The following is a 6,000-nucleotide window of genomic DNA, read 5'->3' as shown; positions in this document are numbered from 1 at the left end:
GCCTAGTTTGTTGCTTACAATGAAGATGAAGTATGTACATGTGGCTGATTAATGTCCCCCAAATACTGATAGTGTACTTTGTTGAAAGGTGTTTTGTCCTTACACCTGATGTTATTGGGCTAGGTATGTTGACAAAGAAAATGTTTTGGGGGCTAGTGTGTGGCTCAAGTGGTAGAGTGCCTGCTGAGCAAGCACAAGATCTAAAGTCAAGCCTTGGTACCACCATCATAAGAAAGAAAAGGAAAAGAAAGGGAAAAGAAAAGAGAATGTTTGAGGATTTGTATCTAAAAACAGAAGGCCATTTTCCAGTCCCATAGAGAGGGAAATTTTCTTTTACTAAACCCATTGGTTCAAATGTTAATCTTATTCAGAACCACTTTCAAGATTTACTCAGGTGCTGGCAGCTCAGCTATGTCTGAATGTTGGTGTTCTGGTGAACAAGGTCTTGGCTTCCCTTGCTTTATTGTAGTATTTAAAGTGCTTTATTATTCAGTGATAGAAATTGATTTGCCTTTCTTGTCTGGAAAGATGCTTGGATGTCCAAAGGATATGTGTGTGTGTATGTATGTGTGTGTGTGTGTGTGTATCAACCTTACTATTATGTATACTATAATATTATATATTATAACCTTATTATATATTATATTATATATTATAACTTCATTGAAATTCCAGTGAGGTGATTACCTTGTTAAACATACTGAGCTTCAATTTCTTTTTTGGAACAAAGGTTCAATCTACCTTGCATGGTTGGCAGGGCTGTTATGAGAACTCAGTGAGATCTTACCAATTCATTCATTTGTTCATACAGTAATGTTACCTACGTGGTATTCAGTTACACTGGTGGATGAGAATGGAAGCCTGAACCCAAAGGACCGACTCCCTTACTTCCTATTCCTCCAGCTAAGTGGGTGGACAACAGATGAGAGACCATATTCCAGAACATTAGTATCCATATGAGTTAGCGTCCTAACTCTGAAGGTTAATATTACATGTGAAAATAGACTGGGCCGTGGACTGCCCAGATATTTAGCTAAACATTATTTCTAGGTTTTAGGGTGTCATTCCAGGAGTTTGAACTCAATGGCTCACATCTGCTAGACATATATTCCATGACTGATCCATATCTCCAGTTATTTTTATGGTATTTGTTTGTTTTTTAAGATAACATCTCACTTTCTGCTCAGCACACAATTAGATCATGATCTATCTATTTTAGGCTTCCTTTTCTACAGCTGGGATGACAGGTATGCATCCCATTGAGTTGGAGTCTTGTGGACTTTTCTGCTCAGGGTGGGTGAGCTGAACTAAGGTCTTCCCTTCTCAGCCTTCCATGTACCTTAGGATAATAGTTATGTGCCACTGTGCCCACTTACAAGTTGAACAGGGTTTTTGTTTTTCTGTCCAGGCTGGCATCCAACTGCAATCCTCCCAATCTCAGCCTACCAAGTAGCCAAGATTATAGGCATCTGTTCCCAGCTATAGATGTTTTAATAATGATTTGGTATGAGATTAACATTTGAATTTGTGAGTTTAGAAAAGCAAATTATCTTTCTTAATGTGTAAGGGCACCATTCAATCCATTAAGGATGTGGATTTTTAAAAAGGCAGAACTGAGAAACTCTCAGCCTGACTACTGAGCTGGGACCATGGTTCCTCTCTTGCCTTCAGACCAAGATTTGAACCATCAGCACTCCTGGTTCTTGTGCCTTTGGACTTGAACTGGAACCAGATTTCCTGGTTGCAGATGGAGCCACTTCTCAGCCTCTACTCCTCATGTTTTATGTCTCCAACTCCAGTCGTATGTTTCTCTCTCCTGCTGATTCTTTTCTGGAGAGCCTTGACAAATGCATTTCCCCTGAAAGTACCTCATGACTACCCAAGTCTGTCTTCCCCCTCCCCACCCCCCAGATCAGAGGAATCTGCCCCCTAGCTGCCTTGTTCATATCCTGAGGCCATTGTTCATTAAGCATGGGAGTCCTTCCGCCCTATAAAAGACAGCTCAAGTGAGAGAGCAAGTCACTCAGTTCCTTCTCCCCAATGAGCTGGGAAATAACAATTGTATATCCAGAGAAGGGAGGATTCAAAACTTTACAGTCCTAGCAACTTGCATGGTGAGCAGAAATAATGCCACTGTTCATCACTGTCTACTTACTTTTTATTTAAATAGTTCTATCTTCGTAGTAGAGGGGAGTGGTGTAATAGAGTGTCAGGGGAAATATCTAGTGTGGGTATGGAGTGGATGTATGGTGATAAGTGTGGCCAACTTCTCTCCTGATCTTTCTCCACCTTTGCCCTACTGAGGGTGAATCAAATTATTTTTAATACAACCAGGAAGGTCCTTTCCTCTTGGGCTTGAGAGTCTGGTACCACACATGTGTCTAAATTACTTTTCCCCAACACACTTGCTCACACACACACATGTAAAAATTTGTAGATTGGCACCAAGTGGAGTATATTTCCATGTATGGTAGTTTATGCTTAAATGCCAAGTTTTATCCTTTCAGCCAGGAACTAAGTTATGCCTGAGGAGTATGTACATATACATATATATTTATGTTTATACATATATGTATAATGCATACATAGATCGATTGCATACATACACATAAAGTATATTCACATTTTACCAGAGAAGATGGTCATAATACCTCAAGGGGACAAAAGCAAGGATATTTGTTACCGACAGTAAGAAATTGACCTCTAAGTCACTCAACATATTATATGCAAGATAGAAGCAAACCAGGGCCAGGCATAATAGCTCACATTTATAACCCAATTACTCAGGAGGTAGATTTCAAGAAGATCCTATTTTAAGACCCACCTGGACCAAAAAGTTAGCAAGACTCTCATGTCAACAAACTAGGTGTGGTGGTGCATGTCTGTCATCCCAACTATGCCAGGGGCGTGGCTAGGAAGATTGTGATATAAGGTCATTCTTGGCAAGAAAGCCTAAGCGCTTACCTGAAAAAGAACTAAAGCAAGAAAAGGGGGGGGGGCACAGACCAGGCAGTAGAGCACCCAGCTTGTTCTGTCACTTTTGTAACAAAATCTTGTCAGCTTTGCTTTCTTTTTTTTTTTGGTTGGTCATGGGGCTTGAACTCTGGGCTTGGGTGCAGTTCCTGTGCTCTTCAGCTCAAGGCAGGCGCTCTACCGCTTGAGCCACAGCGCCACTTCTGGTTTTCTAGTGGTTTATTGGAGATAAGAGTCTTACGGGGGCTGGGAAGGTGGCTCAGTGGTAGAGCATGCCAGAGGCCCTGGGTTCGATTCCTCAGCACCACATAAGCAAAAAGAAAAATGCTGGAAGTGGCACTATGGCTCAAGTGGTAGAGCGCTAGCCTTGAGCTGAAGAGTTGAGGGACAGTGCCCAGTCCCAGAGTTCAGGCCCCACGACCGGACCCAAAAAAAAGGAGTTTTATGGACTTTCCTGCCCAGGCTGGCTTTGAACCACAATCCTCAGATCTCAGCCTCCTAAGTAGCTAGGATTACAGGCGTGAGCCACTGGTGCCCAGCAAGAACTTGTCAGCTTTGCTTTCTGTGCTACTTTCCTATTATTATGTTTGCCTTTTTAATTAAATTATATTTTTGTTATCTTTAAGTAGTTGTACAAAGGGGTTTCCGTTCAATATGTCTTTATTGTGTTTGTCTTGAGTTAATTTCTATAGGTCTTCCATAGGTCAGGTTTTGCTCAAAGTCCTAAGATCAGTAGAAAAAGGCAACACTCACTCATGAAAAAGCCCTCCATTTTTACTAAAGTGAAATTGTTCCATATTAGCTTTTTTAAAAAATTGTCTTTATTTAAATAATGGTCAGGAAGGCTAAAAAAGTTAATAGGCTGGGCAGACCTGTAATCCCAGCTACTCAGGAGGCAAAGTTTGGGCAGATTGTAGCTCAAAAAAAGCCCAGGATAAAAGTAAGCAAGAATCTATCTCAACAAAACAGGAGGAAGATTTGCCCAGGCCCCAGCCCCTAGAAGCCACACATTGACAGCATGGAGTCACAGGGTGTGTATATAACAACAATGTGACATAATAGTGTGGCAAGGTCTTATATAAACAAAGGAAGACCTTGTCCCCCTGCACACATGTGAATGCCTGAGTGTTTATCAATGAGACATGAATCAATATGTTGTGGAATATTCATGTGATAGAACCTAGGCCAGAGTCGAAAGAAATGCACAGGAAGTCTATGTATCAACACCAATAACTCTGACACATATAATATTGGTTTTAAGAACAAGTTTTAGAAGAATGCATATATAGATTGAAACCATTTATGTTCATTTAAAAAGAAGCAAAAGAATGCTATATTTTGCTTAAGGATTCTGCCATATGTAGTAAAAAAAAAAAATTCATGGCATAATAAATGTGGAATCCTGATGGCTGGGGAAGAAAGGAGGAGGGGCTGAGAATGGAAAGTGAGGAAAGGAGCCTCTGGAAGGTGCATATGAGGATTCAAGGGTTTGAGAAAGGCTTTACTTCTTAAGCTACTGAGAGAGCCCACGATTTGACATTGTTTCATTTTGAAATACATGATAATAGATCAAAATACACACCAGGTGCCAGAGGTTTTTGCCTATAATCCTAGCTACTCTAAAGTCTAAGGATCATGGTATGAATCCATTCAGACAAATCTGAGAGAATGTTATCTCCAATTAACCAGCAAAAAAGCTATAAGTAGAGGTGCGGCTCAAGTGGTAGAGCACCAGCGTTGAGTGAAAAAGATCAGTTGCCACAGAAAGGTAGAAGAGCTAATTCTGAGTGTAAGTGGAAACTACAAGGAGCTGTCTTTATGAGTTGTCCTTAACAATTAAATTGTTCTTGGTGGGTATGTGGAAATTTGTTTACTCCTGAAATCAGGAAGGGAGACTCAGGCAAGATGGATTGGTGGACAAGGGTGTGGATCTAGAAGGATGTAAGTTAGGATGCACTGAAGTATGGGTGATGGAATACAGGCATTTGATAAAGCAACTGCAATTGTACTGTGAGAGGTCTTGAAGTATAGAGTAGAAGTATGAAGTAATTGCTAGGCTTTGTAAATAGAAGCTTACAAATAGGTCCAGGCTAGAATTTACAATTTTTTCGTGGGATCCAACCCAGGGCCTAATGCATGCTAAGCATGCAGTATACTCCAGTCCCTATATTTTTTGGTATAATTCCTAAAGGTGGATACTTTCTTCAATCAGTATCATGTGACTCTTTCAGCTGTATAATGACAGTTCATCTACCAAATCCACTAGAAAACTTGATCCTCAGGCTCATGATCAGTAATAAGACAAAGATCTCTCCGTAAAGAGTCATTAAAGTATTGTTAAATGTCTGTCTATCAGTCCCCCTCCTCCCATCATGTCAAATGGAAAACATTGCCCTGGAAAAAGAATGAGAATACTGTTATTTACTTACTTTAAATCCAAGCTCATTGAAGTTGGCAGAACCACCTTTCTTCATGAGCGTCATTTGGTCACCAGCAGGTATCATTTATTGGCTTCATGCGGCAGAGTCTGAAGAATATGGGCTGATCGATTTGTCATTCACAGAGACACCTGCAGGGATGATGAAAGTTTATTGTATGATATCATGGAAGGAGACACAACATTTAGCAAATTGAGCCACAATCCTCTCCTTATGTTTTTTTCTTTTTAACATTAAAACCGCAGCTCGCAAAAACAACTTCTGATGCGAAAAAAATTAAAACAGCAGGTGATAATTAGGGTAAAGTTACAATGATGTTACTACTGATGGTCTATCCTGTCAGTTAATACCCATTATCCTTTCTCCCTGGGAAGAATTATTATTAAAAAAAAAACCTAGGAGGGTCAAAGAAGGGAAGTTAAGTGTGTTGGTCTCCTTATTTGTTCATTTGGAAATAGCACAAAAGCACCTGGTGGTGTGTCTGGTCTCAGCACAGACACACACACAAAGAAACTAAAGGTTATAAATGACCAAAACATAAACCTTCACTGCCTTGAGTTAAAAATCAATCTTCCTAATAAATTAAATT

Source organism: Dipodomys spectabilis, unplaced genomic scaffold (assembly GCF_019054845.1).
Source record: "Dipodomys spectabilis isolate Male_0828 unplaced genomic scaffold, ASM1905484v1 ptg000112l, whole genome shotgun sequence".
NCBI lineage: Eukaryota > Metazoa > Chordata > Mammalia > Rodentia > Heteromyidae > Dipodomys > Dipodomys spectabilis.
Note: the sequence above shows the minus strand (reverse complement) of the source record.